Source organism: Schistocerca serialis, chromosome 9 (assembly GCF_023864345.2).
Source record: "Schistocerca serialis cubense isolate TAMUIC-IGC-003099 chromosome 9, iqSchSeri2.2, whole genome shotgun sequence".
Lineage (NCBI taxonomy): Eukaryota > Metazoa > Arthropoda > Insecta > Orthoptera > Acrididae > Schistocerca > Schistocerca serialis.
In genome coordinates, this window is record NC_064646.1 from 372299975 (window position 1) to 372325962 (window position 25988).

The following is a 25988-nucleotide window of genomic DNA, read 5'->3' on the forward strand; positions in this document are numbered from 1 at the left end:
ATTCTTCGAACCACTTCGGACTACTTCTCTACCGTTCCACTCTCTAACAACTCGTGGGGAACATGAATACTTAGAGCCCTCCTTGGTTGCTCTGATCACTCTTTCTTTATTACTATGAATATTTATCTCTATGTAGTTTAGGGGCAATAAAATATTTTAACCTTCAGAAGAAAAATTTGGTGACTGAGATTTCGCAACGAAAGACTCCCTCGTTTTAATGATTGCCACCCAAACTCGCGTATCATATCCTTGACACTCTAAGCCTATTCCTCGATAATACAAAACGAGCTGCTCTCCTTTGTACATTTTAGTTGGCTACCGTCAGTCGTCTGTGATACGGATCTCGTACAACGCAGCAAATCTTCAGAAGAGAGCGGACGAGAGTAGTGTAGGCAGTCTCTTTAGTAGATCTGTTGCATCTTTGAAATGTTGTGTCAATAAAAGTAAGACTTAGTTGGGTTTCTCCATAATATTATCTGTGTAATCTTCCCAGTTTGAGCTGTTCATAATTGTAATCCCTAAGTGTTTAATTGAATTGACATTCTTTAGATTTGTGGATAGTCATGAAACCGAAAGTTAACACATTCCTTGTAGTATTCATTTGGGTAACCTCACACTTTTCCTTCATCAGAGCTCTTTTCACATCTTGCAAATACCGTATCTAAGTCGTTTTGCAATTGCTTTCGATTTTCTTAAGACCTTACTAGTCGATAAATGACGGCATCGTCTGCAGACTAAGAGGGCTTCTTGTCACCTAAATTGTTTATATACATCTGGAACTGCAGAGAGCCTTTAAAACTTATGTGTAGAACGCCAGATATCACTTTGGCTTTAGTCGCTCACTTTCCGTCGGTTACCACGTTCTGCGAATTTTCGGACAGGAAATTATAAATGCAGTCACCCGGTTGAGACAATAATCCATAGGTGCACAGTTTGATTACAAGTCTCTTGTGAGTATCTGGATATATGGGAAAAAGGAATTTTAATATTCGAATAACAGTTGTGGGATCGGACGACCAAGAGCAGGAACGTCGTGAAATGATGATTCAGGCATGATAGGCCGAGTTCCTTCTGTAACCGAATTGGGACACACATTGAAAGAGGTTTGCCCTTCTTACACGAGGCATAAAGCAATTTTCCTAATACCAATAGAAGTACAGACGTGTTTCCTGAATAACACACCTCCTGCGTAATCTTTCCTTATGAGCCTACTACATGCTGTTGAACTAAAACGGTATTAATTTTTTTATCCAAGCTTATAGCACACTTCATGTCGAATAGTGAAAAAGCCTTACGTACTGCAGTATCGACGAGCGTGTCTATTACACAAAAGCCTGCGTAGCGCTTCGTAGCCCTAGAGCGTCGCAGTATCGGATTTGTAAGCTCCTGGAAATGTGCTGCGAAGTGCTGCCAGTAATATTTGCCGGAACGCGATTATTCGACTCAGTGAACCCATCAGCGCCAAATACCGCTAAGCCCACCACCCGACCACCGGCTACGGAAACTTCAGCGACACGTGTTCCCCTTTTCCACTGTCTAGTGCGTATTGTTCCTCTCAGTATCACGAGTGCATGGAATATCTTCGATGGTGAAAATTCGTATTGGTGCTCAGAACTAATTTCACAACAGGTGACTTTTAGAAATCAGTGTGCACAGCCTCGATTGGTGAAACGAAAGGCAGCTCCACAGAAACTGAAACGTTTTTTCGTTTTTTTCAGGTCAACCTTGTTGAAGTCTAGTACTAGCCAATCTCTTTCCTTGCTAAGAAAGGAAGGCAACAACAAGAACAAGATCCCGGACATAGATATAGAGAAAACCTCAACTATCAAATGCACGCTTATCCAAATCCTAAAATACCGGTAAATTCAAGACTAGCATTTACCCGAGGTCGGTTTTGCAAGCGTAGACATATTTAATCCGAATGTCCTCTTTGATTTTGATTTACAAATTCATCTCATCACTAGTTTTGGTAATTCGATCTTATCTGAAAGAGAAACTAACCAGTACTGTACTGACACTTTCTTAGATTTTTGAGTTTTTCAGATATTCAGACCTCACACAAACTTTCAATATGTACACTCTCTTACGAGTTTCCTCTCATTATTCGCGATCAAACACTTGCACCTCTCCTTCGAAATGAGAGAAGTACCTTATCCACCTTCTTGTATGATCTATATTACTGAATGGTTAAAAAGCACACCAATCTCAATTGCACGTTGCTTCCAATGACAACAAATATTTCTTTTTCGGTGTTTTAAACAGTTCCTCCCAGCACGAATGGTGAATATTCAGGGATTAGACAGAAACAATCATTCGAAGCAAAAAATGTAACAGGCTAGAGCACTTAAATGTATACTTTACGAACTATGAGCACTTCATCTTTGTTATTGCGAATCAGGTCTCTTGTACTGCAAACTCTTTGCTTACCATATTTTGAAAAATGGAGCAAAACATGAAAAATATGCTCAGTAAACATGGGGTCTGTAGTGCACATCTTAGGAGATATGAGCAGGTGTTCATCCTTACTGATACCAAACATCTCTTCTACTAAAGAAGTGCTCATAGCCCGAAAAGTACGCATTTTTGAGCTCCACATGTTTGACAAATGTTCTTGTTTTGCTCCATAATACCTCCTCACAAAATATGGAAAACAAAGAGCTTGCCGTGGAAGAGATTTATTTCGCAGTATCGAAAATGAAGTATTTCGAATAACACATAAGGTATTCATTTTAGAGACATGTTTACTGGCCTTTTCACTTATAACGATTGTTCCTCAATATTGACCGAACCTAAATATTTAAAATGTCATACTCTACTCATTAAGATGCTTTAGCTTACATTAAAAGCTTAGTACAATAAAATGGTTATTAATTTAACAAACTGTGTTTGCATCTTGAAGGAGCATAGCCCCTGTCACACGAATTACATAGACTAAATTCGTTTAGTGTTGAAGAATGAGAGCGCTTAGCGCGACTTCCAACTTCCCACATAATTACAAACATTTTTGAAGCTTTTCCTCGCCTACAGCCCCACTAGTGAAAGGAAAACGTAGACACGCTTAAAAAATGCTTGTTGTTCACACAGATAAGCTTAAGCGTTAAGCTTGATGTTTCAATTTGGTATTATTTTTACATTAATTTCATTCGTTACCTCGCTAGCAGATACCGATAGATATGACACGTAGTATATGAGTGGAACATAGTTTTGACTTTTCATTAAATTATTGATGAATAATCCGACACTAGTATACTCAACATTAGAACACTTTTGCATTTTCAACCATATTTGCTTTGCATCTTAACGTGAAATGTTTAACATATTAATTCATTTATGAAGTAAATCAGACATCTGGAGATGCTTCACACACGGCAGTTTGCGTCATCAAAGAATCGGGGGTGATGTTACAGGCTAGGATCTGATATGCCAATCACAATCTGTAGCAACAATACAACCATACAATCTGGCGCAGTGGTTATTGCTTCATGGTCTTCAGGGTAGGGCAGGCTACAGTCAGATCCAGATTTACGTCTTTTGTGGCAATCGATTAAGCAAATCGCACGTTCCTTCGAAGAGAATACAACTGATTACCTCGGCCTACATTTTCTTCTTCGAAATTAAGCACTCCATCACTAGTGACAAAGCCGTTGATGAGCTTTTAAATGCCGATCTTTCTGCTAAAATAGCTATGCACCAGGATTAGTTCAAATTGCACATTGGAACCCAAAATTACTATCTAAATAACGACTCAAACTCTCAGTAGGGAAGGAAAAATGGAAGTCGGCAACTGATCATTAAAACGTGCTGCCAATAATTTTTCACTACTACTCCATCCGAACCGGCCTCGAGGGCCCAACGGTATCGAGCGACCGGCGTGTCATCCTCAGCCGATAGGTGTCGCTGGATGCTGATACGGAGGGGCATGTGGTCAGCACACTGCTCTCTCGGCCGTTGTCAGTATTCGTGATCGCAGGCGCTATTTCTCAGAAGGGCTGAGTTCGCTCTGCTTCCCAACAGCCCTCGGCAGATCCAAACCGTCACCCATCCTAGTGCTAGCCAAAGCCGACAGTCCTTAACCTCGGTGATGTGACGGGAAACCGTGTTACCACTGCAGGAAGGCCTTTGTCTGTAATTCTATGACTGCTTTTCTAAAACCGATATTTGAGCTTTTTTATTACAGGATGTTAGTCAGTCAGACGAAGACTAAAAGTAGACACACATTACGCAGGATGTTTCAGGATATGTGCCAGTTTACATTCCTTAATTAATCTTTTCCTCTACGGCATTGCTTTTTAAATCATTTATTACTCTTTTCTTCAGTGACATCAGAATATTTTGGTATAATGGGCCTGTGGTCTCTGGTGTTCTTCATAAAGTAAATGTACTTCATTTTATTACCTACCCACACTTATATTCGTGACTTTACTGCGATAAAAATACCAACACATCAATGGAAATGTCTACAGTAGGCGCTGTGAGTCTAGTTTGAAAAACAACTTCCTACATTCACTCATGGTTCTTGCCGTCCACAACGGTAATGCCTACTCTATTCTTCTTTCTGAATCGTCATTAGTCTTACCACATTCCGGCTCATCTTCATTTCCTGTAGTGTTATTAGTACGTTAACAGTGATACACAGAAGTCGAATACTGCCTGTGATTGAGAACTGAATTTGGTAGAAAAAGGGAATCCCACAGTGATGTGATTGAGCCGTACACGGCTCGTGTTCAGGCCACTTATTGTTTGTCATCTTCAATTACGGTACTGCCGCCTCGTTTTCTTATTCCTTTTACTGGCCTCACTAACTATCTGCCTTACTTTCCCGTGAGCGGCAGCAGCAGCGCGTATCGATAAGTGCACTGTCGTACCATCTCTGGAGCGACAGTGTTTCCGGGTCGTCGTGTGTCTGCCAGTCAGTTGGAGACGGACCAGCGGTGCAGTCGGGTCGCAGCAGCAGTGAAGTCTTGGACGGAGCGCCGGTGAGGCACCGACAGCCAGTGCTCGCCGACCGCTGGCGACACATACGAACTGTGCGACGGAGTGAGACTGGAGCGGGACGACCGCTGGTTGGTCGTCTCATCGACCACGCATATTTGGTCCTATCAGCGTTTCCGGGCCTTTGCAGTTGTTCGGTTGGCGTGGAGTAGCGAGGATATCTCCGCGGCGCGTAGATTGGTCGAGGCCGCTGGCGGCGTCCATTTGCAGACGAGGTGTGTGGTGCTGTTCTCATTGCTACGAAGTTCGTGGCTCACCGATCCTGGACGCGAAGGTTGAGTTTTGACTTAATCTACCAGCAAGTCACGTCTGTTCACATTGTATGGTTTGGATTTCGTTGTCGGCTTTTGGGACATTCCCGCAAGCAACAACGTGTGATTTCAAGTTGGTAAATTTTATCCACCCTCCGGTGTAGTTTAACTGTACTTGGTTATTTTGAGTATAGGTGCACCAGAGGAATCTTCTGCCTTAAGGTTCCGGTTACATGCCCTGGCCGTTGACGTAAATTCAGGCAGTGTATTTTCCTCATCTTGTTGGCGCCGCCCAGCACGGTGTGTAGTTTGACAGCTCAATGTCTAGTTGGTTGTGGGCGCCTACACTTTCTACGTTGTTCCATTGAACTCCCTGTTGTGTGCTGGTCGGATGGAGCGGAAGTTATCTTGTTGGTGGGTCCCTTGACTGTCGTTAGTACGAGGTACAGGGTTGGATTGTCTCAAAGATGGTGGAAGGAAATCGGCCTTCCTCTTTCAAAGGAATCATTCTGGCATTTGCCGCGAACGAATTACGGAAACCACGGAAAACCCAGATTTGAATGTTGGGACGTGGATCTGAACCGTCGTCCTCCCGAGTAACAGTCGAGTGTGCTAACTGCTGTGCCACCTTTCTACGTAAAAATAGATATCATCTGGGTGTTAAATGTGCGTTCGATCTTAAGAAAGATAAATTAAAACTCTTACCTTATGTGTGATAAAAAGTGCTCCAAGGTGAAAGTACATACACTTTAAGGACATTTCCTATTAAAATCGGTTGATTCTTTAGAAAATATATACTTTGCAGTCGTATGCGTGAATTAAACTGCATCCCAACTACCTGTGTACATTTACGTAAAAGACAGAGTCGTGTGACGTCGAAGGAATATTTTTGCCATAAACTGTATATTTCTTGAATGGCTTACAAATAAGACTTACTAAGGTCAGGACAATAAGAAGAGCGAGTCGAATGAAGCAAAGGAGAAATGGACAAGTCTGAATGAAGAACGGAGATAGCTTTAATGAGATGAGCCAGAAATTTGTGATATACCGTCTACCTAGCGACAAGAAACAGCGCATCTCCCGTGATTAAACCGTCAGCAAGATATGCACACGTATGAAATTATGGGTACACGTAAATACGAGTGGTAACTGTGAATTAATTATCGTCTTGGGCAAACAAAGGCAAGTAATTAATATTTTTTTGAGTTAAACATCTATGCTTTCGCTACTCATAGAAAATCCCACACGACAGTAACGTACAACGACACAAGAACAGCCATTTCAAAACGATAAAGTGCAGTTCCGTGCGATAAATCGTTTTCTGCATTTACAGGGGAGAAACGCTGTATCAACCCGTGCTGAGCTGATGGACGGTAAAATAACTTCCATTACTTCTATTGCCTCGGTAGAAGGTCCCCAAATGAAATACATTTGTCTAACTTGTGTAACTGATATTATAAGCCTTCCTAATGCAACACGTTAAATAACGTATGCTAGAAAAGTTTCTTGTATGTTATTCCAACCATAGAACCTAATACTTTAAGACTCTGCATGAAAAAAGGTGCAAAAACAATATTAAGAGTAATGCTACTTAAAAAACAAAGACGGCTGAATAATTTTATGGAAGCTCTGCACCAGTAGTAAATACGCCACAAATTAAGTCTCGACCTTATACATGTTCGTACATCTTTTCTAGGTGACTTATCCTGTACTTAAAAAGCAAAGAATGCTGTATAATTTTATGGAAGCTCTGTACCAGTAGTAAATAAGCCATAAACTAAGAGTCTCGTCGTTATTCATGTTCGTACGTCTTCTCTAGGTGGCTTATCTTGTAAATGTGAACTCTTCCAAAGTGGCATATATTAGAGGGACTTCGTATTATTCTTTCAAAAGAATTAATCAACTGTGGCCGACCCTGAGAGGCTCATTTTTTCATGCACCTAACGCTAACTAGCTTTATCGTGGAATATCAAAAAGAAGACAAATAACTACGGCAGCTTTTTCATTGAGAGGGTTAATTAACTTATCATGTTGCAAAATGTGGCAGAATTTTGAACTATAAATAACAGTGATACTAAGGAAACCCATTCATTAAAGTACAAAACATAGTTAACGTAATATTATTCAATGAGAGACTACTATTCTTGCAGCAAAGACAACAAGAATGTGTAAGTGTTTGGTCTGGCTCCCAGTAGATTTAAATGCTATTTTTCAGCTTTAATTAGCGTAGCTGTAGGACGGTGGTAACTAAATATTTGCGACCTGTCATAAGAAAGCAAATAATAGTGCAGCAAAAAAGACTTTTTTCTTATGAGGTTCCTCCATACGTGGCACTGAACTACAGTGAGGAACGATTTACGCAGCCATACAGGTCGTTGTAGCACTACTGAAAAAATCCCAAAACCACATGGTAACCTCTTACTTGAACCTAGCTCTTTGTCTTTGCTCTACCCCCTCGCAGGTTCCTCACCTTTTCTTTAGTAATCAGAATGGATTAATTAAATCACGACCCAGTGAAATCGGCAATCAAATTTTGAGTAACGGTATAACTTCTTATAATCAACAGGTGTGGGAAATTATCATGGTGGAGCGCATATAGCATTCTGACATGTTTCACGTAGTTACCATGTAACCTCTCGTGCTCTTTATTATTACACAAGTTGTGATGTGGATTAAGTGTCTGGAATGCTCTGGATTTCTCTGCATGAACGGAGAAATGCTTCCACAATTTACAACGAACATGGTCAAGCTCTCAAGACGCTCAAAAGCTCCAAGCCACACTGTTTATTGAGCAGCTGCCTCACGCGTTTCGATTATACATCATTTTCATTTTTTCTTTTATTCCATCCTCCCACGCTCTTTATGGGATAGGGGGGTGGCTGGCAACGGCGCAAGTAACCCACTGTTCTGCTAACTGACGATGAACAAGGAGCAAATAGTGAATAGATTTACACTCAAGTGAGAAGTAAAATGAAGGTTTTTAGATATACGATAGATGACTTCTAGCACTGACAGCTAAAAACAGTAATTATAAAAGAGAAAGTATGAAACACTATAAGTGCACATTTAAAACATGTTGCCGAAAGACTGACATTTAAGAGAGGAGCTTTCCTGTTACTAGAAATTGGAAGGACCCCCATGACGTATGGAGTCCGTTGTTGAATGTGAAATGGTTGGCCCGTGAGGAGGGTGGGAATGTGATGCAAAGCAGCGATGGGGTAGTATTGGCTATTGGGGAAGAAGAAAGGGTGGAGTAGAGAAGGGAATTGGTGATACTTATAGTTGTTGGCAAAGAACAGGAGATAGAGTAAGAGGAGTTAAGGGAATTCGGGAAGGAGAGAGAGAGGACGCCCTGATGAGATGGAGTGGGTGAGGTGGACCTACAGCCGATTGGAAGAGTAAATGTCGGGGCGGAGCTCATGATCTTTGAGGTGCAGATGGTTGAAGTTTAGTTGGTCGAGCATATGGAAGATGTGCACGTCATTTTCAAAGGGTGAATGGAAAATATACATAGTATTATTAGTACAAAAGTGGTTACATTGACTCCACAAGAGAACTAAAGCATCTACAGAGATCTTACCATATGTATCAGATTTCTACATTAAAAACACTGCACATGTTAAACATAGGGTACATATTGTCTAGTCATGTGTTGTAGTCAACAAGTGCAAACTAATTCCTGGTGCTGCATATGGTCTTAAGTGAAATCGGCAGGTCGGCTATAAAAGGGAGCTAAAGTAGCAATATTTTTATCATATCCATATAGTAATTTTACACATACGAATAACGAATTTAACAAAGACTAAAAATTAAATGTGAATAAAACTAGTAGACTCATATAGTAGTTATTTGAATGACTAAACGCGCTGTTAAACACACATGTGCTATACTTCACAGCTAGATAGGTGGCGCTGCTTATGAAAAATGGTTTCATCATATGCACGGTTAACACTTACAGTAATTCAGGAGTACCTCCTCCATTTCCATCCATTTAAAATGTATTTACAAACTCGCATTTATAATAGCAATCAAAACGTTTCCAGAAGCAACGAGTAGTTCCCTAACACGCAATAGTTTAAAATTCAGTCGAAATGTCAAAAACGCACTGATTGAGGAGGAACTGACGTATTGGTTTGACATAAGGAAAATATATAACTCTCTAGCATTCGTCGCAGATATATACTGAAAACATTCCATTGTATTAATTACTTTTCACTAAGATAAAACTGTGGTGACGGAGTGAGGATGTAGCACTGCCTAACTTGGAAGGGGCATCCTACGAAATTCTTACAAACGGATAAGTGCACAAAACGATCCCCTGACATAATGCAAACGTAAACTAAAACGATGCATCACAAAACCAAGAGATTCTAATACATTCCTCCGAAGTCCGGATTGAAGTGCTTCGACAAGGACGTCTGTTCACTCACCCCGTATAGCCAAAAGTGGTTCGGATAACCCCCGCCCTAGCGCAACGGCTCCTCTGTGCTGTTACGAGACGGGGTGGGGAGAAGATACATTGAGTCTGAGGCGACCAATCCTACCTCGCGCTCCCGTTCTAACTTTCTCGTCTGTGTTCGAGCCTGCCTCCTTCTCTGGCGTGTCTACCGCCACGCTATCCACAGAACGGTTCCTCTGTTAAAAAAGTAGTGGAGAGAGATTCGTTGGGTTTTAAATGTCTGGCAACTCTTTCATTCCAGGCTGCGCTCTTTTTTTATCCCTATTATAGCTTGTTCCTTTCTCTTCTCGTCTAACGCGACGTTTCCTAGAGAACGGTTCCTCTGTTTGAAACAATAGGAGTGGGTGAGGGGAGGGGAGGGGAGGAGGGGAGATTCGTTGAGTTTGAAAGTTCCAACTAACTCTGTCGCTGCGTGTCTGTCATAGCCTGTTGCCTTCTTTGTCTCCACGATACATTAATTTTCAAACACCCAGACAGTCATCCAATTACAAATTCTCATGAAATGCAGGATGAAGTAAATTAAAACATCCTCCATACGAATAAATGAAATAAAAACTTAACTTGGACCATCGCCCCTCAAGAGGTTTAGTGCCGTGTTGCCAGCATAAAATTTAGCGTGGCAGACTCGATAAGGAGTGAGCAAACACTATGCGCAAGTGACAGAGGGGTCACGTCACATGAAACGAATGATAAAGAATGAAGTGGTAGAGCTTTTGTCCGTGAAAAGCCGAGAATCGAAAGAGAAGTATACGCCCCGCTGCTCGAAGACTGGCGAACCACATTCGTGACGATAGCCAAAATAAAACTAAAAAACAGTTGTGGGTCAGTTCACAATATCTTGCACGAAATCCGTAAAATGACGAAGGTTGTCGCCCATTGGGACCTACGAATGATCACCAGTGTGCTACAGTGTGGTGGCATATAGTCCTTTAACTTACCAGGTTAGTAACCATAACTTAATTGAATACATTATAAACTGAAATGTTTTAGTATATTTAAGATTTATAATTAATCGTAGATAATTGCGACGAATAAAACAGAAAGTAAAAATTGTAGCAGCGGGAATCGAACCCGAACCAAGGAATCGCCAATCAGTGTGCTTGATCACTATGTCATGGCGTCCTTACGTCAATTGTTTTGCAAAGAACTCGCGTACTCTGCACTTCCCGAATATGTTACTTGCAATTAAAAAACAAGGAAAAAATGGTGACCTGGTGGTGTGAACAACATAGCACTTACAGCGCCATAAGGGATGACATTACATCATAGCATGCGCAGTTGAAAACACACAGCAGCATACCCTCTCTCAGTTAGCAGTAACACAGCTGGCCATCATTTCACCTCTCGACATCAGTTTCTAGTTATCAGATAGTGAGAGCACTACAAAACATGTATTCGTCCGTTTTATTTTCATAATAGCATGCATTCGAAGAGAAATGGCGTAATTTTAATGAAATTTCTGCTTCGTATTCGAGCAGACAGGGCCGCACAGGAGACGTTGACGGGGCCCTCCTGTGCGGCTCTCTTGCCCGCGGCGATTGACAGCAGACGACTGAGCGGACCGCGGCACAACACCAAAATGGTGGGAACCACGGAAGCAGACCGTAGAAGAAAACAAGTTCACACCAGCACCATAGATATATAAATCGCCCTATGCCTTTAGATCGTATAAAAATGATAATTTTACTGTTTTTTAATCCTGACAAGTACAGATTTTAGCTTTGACATCTACATATTTTAATTAAATGTTTTTAATATAAAAAAGATCTACTGAATACAGTATGTGCAAATGGAATGTAACAAATGTACCAGACGCCACCTGTCGGTAATAGTGTTATAATTAATATAAATGACGTGCACTCTACCAAACAATTTTATATGACGTAGCGTGTGAAAGTTGCTGGATTTGGACGGGTTACTCCTGTAACTGAAATATCAGGTACGTTCTGGTACATTTGATGTTGACTAGATAGGATGAAAAAGATTTGCTTTCGTGAAATAGTAAATTAGTATAATTATTTTTACAGATCTGAAGATGGTTTTGAATGAACCGAAACCGATCATATGAATAATAAGAAAAATTCGCAATCTAGACGGATTAAAAGTAACACTATTGCCATGTGTTTCTCCACCGAAGGTGCTGTGCGGAAATTCTTCGTCTGGGACTGCCGGTACGGCTCCACTGTACTGATAGGACTTTGGTCTCTGTTTCATGGTAGTGGAGCCACGTCTCGTCGCCAATCACGAGTTTGGATATAGAATCTTCGGGATGCTGGTTGTGGCGTTGAAGGATGTCACTGCAGGCGTTCTTGCACTGTTGTACTGCGTTCTGGAATTTGGGGATCCACCTGGCAGACACCTTTCCAATCTGAAGGTGTTCGTGCACTATCCGATGCAGAGTGCTTCTGCGAAGTCCTGTGGCCGCCGCCAGTGCCGTGAACGTGATACACCAATTCTCTTCAATATGCTTTTCCACTCTTGAAATTCTGACTGGCGTTACAATAGCCCCTTTCCTTCACTAACTCGGTCCTTTCTCCGTTGATGTGTGGCCACTTTTCCACCCATCCACTCAGTTGTACGCGGTTCATTGCGACGGTGCACTCTTTCTACATAAAATCATGAATCGGTTGTGAATATCCACTGTGTTTATAGTATAATTCCACAGGAAGCACGACGCCTATCACACTTCACTCGCGTAATGACAGTAGTTGGCAAAATTTGCTGTATGGTGCAAGGATTGTGCTTCCAGTGATTGTCTTACCAAAAGGCTAAAGAACAAACTACATACCTGCAACCGTAAACATGCGTCAGTGCACCATAAATGATAGAAATAAATAGATAGTAAGTCAGCATGGAATGCCCTCGTAGTCTGTAATTCACTGTATGTCACGGCAAACTGTAATATCTAGTATCCACACACTCTTTGCATTTACGATCAATCTCTGTTTACCGTACAATCAAGTGCACCAAAATGCTACGTGTGTGTATGGGTGTGTGTGTGTGTCGTGGGGGGGGGGGGGGGGGGGGGGAAGGGCTGTGTGCGCTGGCTAAAATGTGTCTTACCGAAATTAATTTGTCTCGTGGATACCAACATGCAATGCATTACAAATGTCTTAAAACGTTCCGCATTTTTTATTTCGTACATACTTCGTTAGCTTATGCTTGAATTTCCTTAAAATAGCTATCACAACGACCTTTGCATTGACATGCACATGATCCAGAACATAATGATCCTGTAACGCCTCCACCTCATAGTCAGCTTCAGTGGCACGAAAAAGAGTTTATGGCTCAAAAAACAGTATCAAAAAAACGGAACTGGTTGCATATTTCACATACAGAAACCGACAGTTTAAATCACAGCTTCATTTTGTCAACCACACTGGGCATAATGATAAAAATTAATGACTACTCATACACGAAGTTCCGGATTATACATATAACGGAACTTGCAGGTACGTTATTCAGGATGTACGAAATTGCTTCCCGGATGTGCACGTTTCCTTACAGTGAAGGAGAGCGCACCGTAAAAGAGAACTAGACGGGAAAAAAGTTGTTCTATATCGGTGCTCAACTTTCCCCGCGAGCTATTCTTCCGGAACGGTGCTGCAGTGCAGCGCGATATTTATATACAATGGAGAACAAAGGGCAGCACCCCTGCAGCCCAGACTACTAGCGGGGCGGAAAGGGCCATCCACAGCGAAACCCCCCCCCCCCCACTCCCCCCCCCCTCCACCATTACGTACTTTTAGTTGTGCACTGGAGGCGAGATGGCGTTACACCCACCTGGTGTAGCTGCAGAGAAAACAACTGTGGCAACTACAAAGGCGGAGGCTGACATTCTGTTCCCATCTAAACGTCATGTGTCAAAGGAAGTCTAAGACGTGAAACAATGAAACCGCCATTTTTGTTTTTGATCCACATCTCGCATCGTAAATTGAGGCTGTTTTTACGAAGCGTCCTTACAAGGAGACGGCACGACCGTGGCGTCGGGGATTTGTCCGCAATTGTGTGTGGTGAAGGAGGACCCCTAACACCTCACGTGGTTAAAATATTAGGACGCTCTACTCGGAAAATCCAGAGAAAAATTGATCCAAAGTTTCTTAGGTGCCGTATGAGTATGACTGCTGGGCTGCCGTTTGGCCTACGTGCTTAGCGTTCGGACGCTTATTCCAGAGGTCTCTGGTTCGATTCCTCCTCTGGCCGCTTTTTTTTCCTTCTGTTGCTTGCAAAATTGAGAATAGTGAAATTAACTCCCTGGAAGATTGTATAAAAATTCATTCTATAATTCACCATCAATTATCGTCACCAATATTCCGAGACATGATTCAATATTCCTGGTTTGCCTCAAAATTGTCAGAAACTCAAAAAAATTTCGTAAATGTTAATGGGGCATGTGTTTGTACAGATTTGTTGCAAAGTCCCTGTGATTGTACAAAATCCGCTTTCATATGTTGCGCAAGATGTCGCAAAAACTGTTGCTTTGTTTGTTTTTACTATAGTTACTGTTGTGGATTGGCAAGACAGCCAACCCACTATGAGAGGAAGCCGAAATGCAAGCGTTTTAGCTCACGCAGGCTGGCGTGAGGTCAGGAACAGGTCAAGGAAATGAGAGTAGTAAAAAAGGACGTAGCTGAGGAATACTTAACTTCAATCCATAAATGGTGAACATCGCTCTTGACGGTACATGTTTTACAGCATCAATAGTAACTGGTAATGGCGCTTTGCTAGGTCGTAGCAAATGACGTAGCTGAAGGCTATGCTAACTATCGTCTCGGCAAATGAGAGCATATTTTGTCAGTGAACTATCACTAGCAAAGGCGGCTGTACAACTGGGGCGAGTGCTAGGAAGCCTCTCTAGACCTGCCGTGTGGCGGCGATCGGTCTGCAATCACTGATAGTGGCGACACGCGGGTCCGACGTATACTAACGGACCGCGGCCGTTTTAAAGGCTACCCCCTAGCAAGTGTGGTGTCTGGCGGTGACACCACAGTTACCACTGCAGTTCTTGTTTATAATTATTATAAAAATTGAATGTTTCCCAATCGACTTTGTTATTCTGATTAAAAACTCAATGTTTTTCCTCATATACTTTACAATGAAAAATGGAAAACCCACCGCCATGAATTGTGTTGTTGGACAAAAAGAAAATAATTTTATTCAATAATGTAACTAATTTGTTAGAGATAATGTAGGTTTGGGAAACTTTCTGAATAATTGGTGGAATAACAACAGAAAATGAAACAGAAGAAAAAAAGTGCCGTAGCTGGAAACGAACCCGAGACCTTTGGCGTAACAGTCCGAGTCATACACATCTAGCCCAGACGGCGCCGCGGCGATTCACTAACATTTTATACTCATACGGCACCTAAGAAACTTTGGATCGATTTTTCCCGCGATTTTCCGGGTAGTGCGTCCTAATATTTTAACCACGCGAGGTGTTAAGGGTCCTCCTTCACCACACCAAATTTCGGACAAATCCCCGACCCCACGGTCGTGCTCACTAAACCCTTGCATTTCGTTTCATATACTGTCCCAACTTTATGAATACTCGCGTACATCTGATAATCGTGCTAAGGTTTTAAAATTTTGTCTCAGTTAGTGGAAATGTTGTAAATTATACTAAAATATTTTAGATGACATCAGATGTAAACCTTCTGATATAAATCAGCGCCTACCATAATTTGTCACAGATAAGTAACTTTGATTGGTGAAAGCTGGACCATGCAAAGAACTGCTGAGCTGTAATACACAATGTGACTCAAAGAAATACGCAGTTAGACAAACAGAAATGACACTTCTGTTCAAAGACAATAGCTGCACTGAAGCCACCGCGATTTATGACGATCCTCTGGACTTATTAAAGGCGGTCTGTAGTTCTGAATGCCGTTTGTTATCGCTAAAGACGACAAAGCATGCCCTGGCCAAAAGACTGGTAATGTGTTTCTCTGGTACTGAATTCCATTTCTCCTTGATTGCTGGATGGTAGTTGGTGCATGTAAAAGTGCAGCAATGCGTCTTCCTGACGCATCCCACTCATGGTGGACAGTCAATGCACTGAGTTGGTGAAGAATAAATTAATTTTTTGAACCAATGAAAAAACTCCCATCTACTCAAAGTGAGGGTAGGTTAGTATAATAGCTTTTGATATTCAATGGTCGAAGGGTACGCAAGTTGGAGTGATCAAAATCTAGACTCAACATTTACTGGGGCCTAATGCGTGATGGTACATTACCAACCAGCATCTGCAACGGCGTTGTTTCCGTGCTTGATGTGAACCACTAATTCCCTACTCTGGCCTAGACTGTCTGAAGTAACAGGCGAGTCGTGGGTCCCTGAAAATGTTCTAAGTTCGGACTTGGCGTGGCCACACTGGGGCCTCTCGGCGGGCCGTGGCTCCTCGGCGGCCACATGGTGCCGAGCGTTAACCCGAGTCCAGGAAGCACATGGCTGGGAATTCCTTGTTGAAGCTATGACGAGGACTGTGCTTTGTGTCAATGAAGGAGATTTGTATGCCGGTAGTGTCAAAGATGTGAGATCATAATGGCAGACATTTCGCAGTTCATGTAGAAATTAATAGTAGCCAGATGAATCATGATACCTCAAAAAGAAACATGTACATTACCATTATTGGCATGACTATTCTGGTGGTGTAATCAGATTTTCAATATCTTTATTAGTTTAAAGTTTAGTATCCGACTGTAAATTATACAAGTAACATGCAGCAACGAATTTACAAAATATAAATGGATGATCCGATTTCGTCGATGGACGCGTCTTTAGAAAGCTATTAGTGTAAAGATGAATTGGTATGAATTACAGGCATGTAACTTGAATAGTACATGAATTATTGGAGGTTAAAGTGGCCTATTACTATCGATCGCCCCAGGTCATAAGTACTGCACAGTTACACGAAAAAACGGTAGCAGCATGCTTAAAAATGGTTCAAATGGCTCTGAGGACTATGCGACTTAACGTCTGAGGTCATCAGTCGCCTATAACTTAGAACTAATTAAACCTAACTAACCTAAGGACATCACACACATCCATCCCCGAGGCAGGATTCGAACCTGCGACCGTAGCGGTCGCTCAGTTCCAGACTGTAGCGCCTAGAACCGCACTGCCAATCCAGCCGGCCAGCATGCTTATAAATATACTTATTCACCTATGTCTTTGTTTATATCCGATATATGCTATTCATGAAGGAATTGGTTAATTATTTACTGTGCTTTAGAAATCACAGAGACGTTAAGCTGCTCTCCTACTTTTGCTTGGTATTCTGTTGATGCATGTCTATTAAATTTGTTTACGTATTTAATAATGTGTGCTAGAGCTTGTTTATGGTACATACGTGGGAATATTTACTTATTTTCAAGTTATTTAATTGTAAATCCAGTATTTCGAAAGTGTTTTATTATGTTTGTGAGTGTGCATTGGCTTGGAGACAGGGCGGGAGCGCTCTAGCCAATCACGACTATCGTTTCCAAAAAGGATGCGTGGAGAGACGTATGGTGGTGGGGAAAGAGCATCGTTTCTGGAGAGGACACAGTGGGGAGTTCTGGACAGTGCAGTGTGAGGGACAGTCGTACAGGACACGGAGAGGGTCATGGAGTACGGTGCGACGCACTTGAGTGTGCAGCGGTTTGTGCGTGATCGCGGAAGATAGAAATAATTCGGAGTGCCGACTTGTGAACTAACGAGATTTCTGTGGATTCTACATTGAAGACGAGGAATGCGTTTAGAAGTGAATATCTCCAAACGTACGTTCATAAGTAATTACGTGCAGTAGGAATCAATTGCTTCCCTGTTATTCAACTTATATTTTATTAGTTGCAGGACCATCGACACCAAAAAGTGTTTTGCAGAAATATACCACTTCTCAAAAGTACTTCTACTACCGTACTCATCATTTAAATTCGTTAAGACAGTACCTGCAGATTTTATTTCATTGCAGTCTTTAATGTAAAATCGATTATGTTAAGTTCAAAATTCGCAATTGCCGAGTGATAGGAACCTTCGACAATTCGATTCATGTGTCTATTCATATTGTGTACTGTACACTCAGCAGTATTTGGCTTGTAATGCAGCAATTATGTATCCCAGCCCTTAGACAACGAAACCAGCCAAAATAATTAATATTTCAACTCTGTGGCTGAGGGTATGTAGTTGAGGACCACCACATCATTCATTTTTCTTTGAAAGCCCGCAACTGAATTCACTCAGTCGCCACTTCCCAGTATTCCGTAGAACGTTACTCTTTGCCTAGTCGAAATAATGGCTATTGCACACTCGCTGTGGGTTGGAGTGACGTGCTCGATTTCTTTGCTCACAAAAATTCGCGCAGGAATAATTAACTACCGTTTTGCTATCAGTCGCCACGATACATGAAGCATATCGACCTCACTTCGCAGAAAGCAAAACTCAACTCCCTTGCTATTTCCACACACTTGCGCGGTCCGCAGCGAGACGAGAGAGAGAGAGAGAGAGATAGAAATTTCAGGTGTCAAAATGCTTTTATGTAATGGGTATCTGCCCACCGTGTCGCGTCTGCGTCGCCAAGTATGGCTTCAGCCAATCACTGTCTCGCTAGAGGCGAAAACATTTTTTTGTTTTTCTTGCTGGGTCGTAGCCTAGACCTGTTAATGACGTTATTTACGTTAAAAGGAATAAAGTATTGTTCTGGCCTATTTCCTTTCTGAACTGAAGCCATTCTCTTGCTAAATGGGAGTCTTACAGTATCATTAACCACCTGCTCGGTTCTTCTCCAAAATGCGTTCCTTTAACGTACTTGTTCTTGCCAGTCCATGTATTGGTATATATTGTTGTGTTAGTTTTCGGTACATGAGATTAACTGCAATTACCTTTTGTTGATATAATATAATTATTAACATATTCGTTGTGTATCAAGCTCATGTAAGGTACATAAAACTCGGACGCCTTACAATTTTCGTCGAATACTGGTTTATAAAATACCCCATGATGTGTTATAGATGTCTGCTGATTCACTACAATGCTCTTCAGAGTAATTCTGGGTACAAACCGATAACTGTGTAGCCGATGCCCCGTACAATCGAACAAACTACAATGTGGTGGAAACAGAAACGGGTTAAGTGGGCCGAATTTCAGTATTCAGTGTTATGATGCATCCTACATTACACCTCTTTGGTATGAGGGCGTGCTAAAAAGTAATGCACCGAGTTTTATTGGAAACTCTGCAATTCTTTGTAATAAATTTATTAACAATCTTCGTTTTTATTGTTCAGGTCCACATATTTAATTCAGAACAATCAGGCGGCGAACACATTTCTCCCAATGAGAGACCAATTTGTTGATGTCGTCCCTGCGGAATGTTTGATTTTGTTGTCAAAGCCACAATCTCACCTGTGCTTGCACCATTTCATCACTATGAAAGTGAAGTCCTCGAAGATGTTCTTTAAGCTCTGGGCGGGGCCACGTCGACACTGTATCGACGATGATCGCTGGCAGTGAAACAAAACCGTCGGATAGCTGCAGATGTCACAGTGCGCGTGGGTGGTTTGGCATTGTCAGTCTGAACGAGAAGGCGCTCCAAGTGTGAACGAACTCGTGGAATTTGTGCTTTCAGTATTCTGAGGAATTACAGCACGCTGTTTCCCGCACACCGACATAGTTACATCACAGACCGTCATGTTACACGCTACGATTCTCTGCCCTCTAGTGGAAGAGGATTGCAACTTATATCACCGAAGCGGTAAAGTCAACTGAGTAATTTGTATGCCAAGTAACAGCTCAACCAATATTATGAACAGAATAAAACATTCGGAGGCTTTACTTTTAAGGATGTCCTTTTTTTTTAACGCTATTGATGGTTGTCATGTCGGTTTTCATTCAGTGTCTCCATCTTTTAGGTCCTTCAGACGTGTATGTCAAACAGAAATTGATATGGCCATAACAACATTGGTAAATGTTGCTAAATTGATTCGTATTTTGTGAATGTGAATTCATGTCAGCTCTTTGTGATTGGTGAAAATCTGCGTGGAACCGGAATCCGAACCTGCATTTTCCGCTTATCACGAGCGGTCGCCTTAACCATTTCAGCTATCGGAGCACTATTTCCGGGTTCGAGTCCCGGTCCGGAAGAGGATTTCATTTGGCACAAACAGCTGACAACAACACGGATTCGGAAAATGGGAATCAATTTATTAGTATTAGCGCTAGCATGGTAACATTACTTCTTTCCTCTAAAAATAAAAACTGATGCTGAAAATTACGCCATTCACAAGCTTCGACACCAAAACGCAAATGAAATTCATTTGTAGCACAAATTCAACACCTACATCACTCCATCCCTAGCGAATGGTGATGTTAGCGCTTCATTCCAGACAGAGCATACGCCCGCTTTTACGCTGAAAATTCGTGATTCAACAAATGGCCTATACTACCCGCCGGCTCATGCAAACCACAGTTGCCGTATACGTATATTTTTAGAAAGCGCAACTCAGGGCGAATTAATTATCCAGGATATATTCATCCAGTGCTGAAGAATGAAAGTACTTAGCGGCTACCAACAAATGATGCACTAATTATAAAACTTCCGGAAGTTTACCTGGCCGATAACCCCCCTTCCCGCCCCCTCAGAAAATAACGAAAGGAAGAACACTGATCGCTGACAACACGTTCGCAGTTTATGCAGTGAAACTTCTGCATCGAACACGACGTTTTGATTTATTACTTGAGTACTTCTAACTCAGTTTGCACGCAATGTCCATATACACAACTGATTGTACCTCCAAAATTAGATCATGATACGACATATAGCTTATGCAGAACATTTGGCTTTGACTTTATCATAATAGGTGACTAAACAGATACTAATTAAAACCATCGTGATTCGGGTTTTGCGTCTTAACAATGAATGTTTTACATGCTTAGCGATAGTTACATAAAACAATGCCCAATTTGTAATCAGAGGCCTGAAGCTGTTGTACGTGAGGGAGTTCGACTCCATAAAGAGTCGAGGGTTTATTGATGTTAAATCAAGCCCTCAACAAAAGAGACAGGAAGCTCAGTTAATAAATTTAAGTTATAACAATGGAGAAACTGGCAAAACCTGCCTCAACTTATCATCGGGAGCGTTTGCTTACGTACCGTAATTAGTCTAATCAATGTAACCAGTAAGAGCTGAGTATATTCCTAGATTACTCGATGGGCCTACTGCTTCCTGGAGTCTCTTAGGCAGGCTTTCCATGGATGGTTTACGCCGATTTTCATCTGGCAGTCAGTCCAGGTTTTGAGAATCTCACTGAAGCCCAGAGAAACGTGTGACCATTTGTGCTATCACCCGTCGTACGCGTTCAATAACCCTGTTAGTCCTTTTTGTTATCAGCCCCATACAGTCTAGCAATATTCTAGGAGCAGCACTGCACGTTAATCTGGGAGACACTAGCCGCTCCCAGTGACTAACTTTTTCTTGAGGAAAATCTACGTCTGTGAATGCATTCAATGATCCAGAGACTCGATTTTGGCGCAAATCACAATCTTTGTCATAACTAGCAATTTTTTAACACACCTGAGCATCGACTCCCACAAATGAAGGAAAAATACTTCAGTGCGTCCATATTGTGCGTGGCTGGAGATCTGAACGTAATACGCATTCCCAGAGACTGAAACGTCGCGTGTTCTAGTCTCTGTCCCACCGAGAAACTTTTCATTTTGTTTTGAACGCAGCTTACACTTCTCCGTGATGTGAAGATTCGCCTGGAATGACACTTGACCCAGATTCCACGTAAAGCATTAGATACCCTTTCCCTGGTAGGTTTACTGGGGCAGGTTAGGGACGCCCAAGTCCCGAATTAACGTCCAATTGAAAATCTTGAACAATGCCATTGAGCCGCACAAGATTGCCATTATACATACACGGTGACTCACCTGTCCCTACAAAAACCACATGGGAGATTTCCAAATTCTCTCACTGCTATGCACAAGCAGTCAGTCTTACAGAGAAAAATTATAAGGAAATTTGTAGAAAAATTGGTGCAATTTGAAGGCCATTTTTGTACATTTATCTTGAATAAGTGGAATACTGTTACCTCCCAGCATCAAATTTAACTAGAGTACATTTCCTGCAAAAAGGTCCTCTTCATTATTTGTGTACGCCTAGCATTTGAGAAGCGAGAGAATTTGAATACTTCCCACATGGTTTATTAAAGTGTTGCAGGTTGCATAAACTCCATAGGTACGCACACTTTAATCAGCTTGTATGTATCGTGAACGTAGCGTAATGTAGACTCCATTCACAAGCACTGGTGGGCTTTCGGTACCGACAGACCACCGTGCCATCCTTCGTCAATTGCGTCATTGAATGTTATAGAGAAACGTAGGGTCAGCGCACCGCTCTCCCGGCCGTCCTCGGTTTTTGTGACATGAATCCGATACTACTAGGCCAGGTAGTTTGAAAGGTCTCTGTTGGATTCCTTTCATGTTATTTCTTAAAACTGTTGCCTTTTACGGCGTACATTCCAATTCTAAATTTACTGTGGTGTTTCTATCTGGGAGGAGACTGAGTAGTGGAACGTGTTACTTTTACACATAAACAAGAACGATCTGTCGCACTACTACACTTTAAAACACAGTTTATATGTAATTCATGTCACACAGTCTCATACGGAACCTACATCCGCTTTCTTTTATATACCGTATATGATAAGATACTGTCATCCCCCTTCTGTGTGAAAGGATGAATGAACAAATGTGTTTGTAGTTGCATGCTCGATGGTAGTAGACAAGTCTGTCTGCTAGAGAACAGTAGGACCAACGTCGGAACAGGTACCTACGCTTTCTAAAACCAAAGAGGTTTCTATTCTTGGTATGGTCCTGTCCGTCCCTTGTCATGTTGGTATAGGAAGCTGCCTCTCTGGTTATTTCCGTTTGTATCTGTGACGCACTCTCGGTAGGGGCCCACGGCAGTCAGTCCGCGGCGAGTGTTGGAAGTGGTAAGATCTCTGGCTAAGCGCCTCTCTGCTCAGTCCATAGGACATTGGATTCCTTGAGTTCACCCTAACTGAAAATTTAATCACCTTTATTTCAGGTTTAGGTCTAAAATATCTAATGTTATCTTAAGTTGCAACGCAGTGTAATTCGAGTGTGAAGTTCAGAATATCTTCCGGTAGTTGCTTTGTCACTACTTTGTGAGTAAAGTGGAACCACGTGTTGATCTGTAACTCTAAGTAAGATCATCAATCTTAAATGCGAATGTGTGTGAGATTATAATGTCTCGTCTTGACGATATTTTTCAATATAGCAACTTTTCTTTATCTTCAACCCACGTGCGGTGTACTTTGTGAGACCAGTACCACGTGCTTATACAACTGTTTGACCCATCAGGTTAATAGTAAGACGATAGTAACCAGTTCGAGATTTTTCTTTCGTAAATTGCGTTTCGACGTAATTTATTTTAGTTATCAAAATTATTGTGGAGTTACACTCTTTGTGAAAACCAAGTTGACCACGTGAAGCATGTGGTGTAATCATCAAAGTAGCCCTTAGCTATTCTTTTCAGGAAGATTTCACAGAGTTAGTATGAATTTAGTATACCAGTGTGTGGTAATTTCATGACGGACAGGATTGCGCTACGACCGTAACTTCTTTGGGTGAAAATTGAATCGGTTGGTTGTAGTTAATTTCCTCTTGCATATGTTTCAACGTTCTTCGTCTGTTATTTTATGAATGCAGTGTTGTATGCAGTCTCCCAATCTTGGATCCATATTTGATGTGTTCCGTAAGATTACAAACTCACATTTTCACAATCGTAAATAAGGCGCCAGTTTAGTTATGAATCAAGTTTAATATGCTGAAATTTTAACGGAACAATGATCAGTTTTAAAATAAATGTCCAAATATAAACTGATTTATTTTTTTTATTTAAATTCTCTTTATATATATATATATATATATATATATATATATATATATATATATAAATCACCGGTTGTCGTAAGATGACTATTAAAAGATTATAATTAATGTTAGTCTGGTTGGGAATTTGGTAAGCTACACTGGATACCTGGCGAAACAGTTGCTCAGTGATGCAAGGTTAACTTCCGCAGATAGCTCACAGCTTTTAACCCGCTTTTATTGTCTTGAAAATCAGCACCTCTTTCAGAAGAACTTAATGCATCAACATTACAAGCTATTCAGTTGGCATCACACGTTTGAGAGTACCTCAGTCTAGAGTTCCCAACAATGAAATTTCCGATACAGTACCGCTAATCGAGCCCGGATCCTTCGCATGGCAGTCATTCACGCTGACCATACAGCTATGGAGGCGACGCACCTATGAATCACCATTTTTATCAATTGGTAGTGCGCCTTCCGTCAACTGAAAGCTTACACGCAAATTTGCACATCCATTAATTTCTGAAGTTCGTGACTTGCGTCTGAGGCGTCTTGTCACGGTCCGCGCGGCTCTCCCCGTCGGTGGTTCGAGTCCTCCCTCGGGCATGGGTGTGTGTGTGTTGTCTTAGCGTAAGTTAGTTTAAGTTAGATTAAGTAATGCGTAAGCTTAGGGACCGATGACCACAGCAGCTTGGTCCCATAAGACCTTACCACAAATATCCAATTTTTTTTCTGTGAATTGCTTTTCAGCCACAAGTGTTTCATTTCTTTTATCCACATAATTATGAAGTTCTATCGCCACAAGTTGCGGGTATTTATTACACTTATATTATAATTTGCCAATATTTTCATCATTTCACTTAACATGAAAAAATTAACAGCTCTTAAGTCTTGCGTTGTTATTCCATTCAACAGTTTACTAAATAAAGTATCGGCAATGATCAAAACGTTCTACTATGTCTGTGTAGGTGTGCGTACACAGCCAGCGCATCCCCTAGAATAGCACAGTAGCCGCGCCGCGTCGCTGGACCACCGGCTGTCACATGTACACAGAGTGCTCACCCTCTGCCCGCTACGGTTGCGCTCACGCTACCTGTTCAGCGGCTCGCCTCGTCACTCACAGGTAGAGTGAGAGAGAGAGAGAGAGAGAGAGAGAGAGAGAGAGAGCGCTGTAGCGTACTGCATTGCCAGGTCTGTAGTTGACACACGCTGGAACCGCGTCTGGGTTTCCGCACCGCTGCGCAGCCTGTCGGCGGCAGCTACTGGTTCCAGCAAGGGTCTGATTGTGACGTTCACGTAACTCACCCGTGGCCATCAGCTTATTAAATCACTACACAGAAGTTTAACGGGACTTCATAAAGGTGAATTACACAACGAGAAACATTTATGCCTGTTTCACACACAAAAACATAGACAGCACACTGTTAATGTGTAAGGATATGTTTACTTCAAAATCCTGATGCGAGATTCAGTTACAGACTGCATACATCATTCCATATGGCTGTCCAAGTATCACTGCCCCATGGTGGTACTGCTGCGATAGAATACAAGATTAATTCAGCACAAAAGTCGCTAGGTATTTCTATATTTATGGGTTGCACTTGCTTGGGCTTCGCTACGCCATACGGCACGTGCACTAAACATATCCGCTGTTGCTCTTGTAGGAAGGCTTCCGCCTTCTTCCGCTTAGATTTCCACACCTCGCCTCGCCTGGCCGGTTCACCTCGTGACGTGCGACAGCTGTGTTGAGTTTCGTGCGGCATAAACCCTCGTTCACCTGCGGCTGGTTTGATGTAAATACACTTCCTATATGTGGTGTTTCTGATCGAATGTGATCGGTGTGCTACAAGAAGATTGCACATACAATTTTGGCAAACGAAAAATCTGTTTAGCAAAAGATTACATTATTTTATTCGGATAACGTACAAATGTTTACTGGCGTAAGAATTGAAGACAATGCTAAATCATGGGCGTTTTAGTAGCGTAAAAATACTCTTAAACACTTAGAGACCAGATCAAATAATATTAAAAAATAATTTAATTTATAATGTTATAAAAATTTTCATCCTACCATATTAAATAAGTTTTACAAACACTAATTATACACGGTGGTCCATTGGTAGTGAACGGGCCAAACAACTCACGAAATAAGTATCAAACGAAAAAACTACAAAGAACGAGACTCGTCTAGGTTGAAGGGGGAAACCAGATGGCGCTATGGTTGTGCGGCTAGATGACGCTGCCATAAGTCAAACGGATATCAACTGCGTTTTTTTAAATAGAAACCCCCATTTTTTATTACGTATTCGTGTAGCACGAAGAGAAATATGACAGTATTAGTTGGGTCACTTTTTTTGCTTTCTGATAGGTGCTGTTGTAATAGTCGCAAACGTACTTGGTATCACGCAACATTCCGC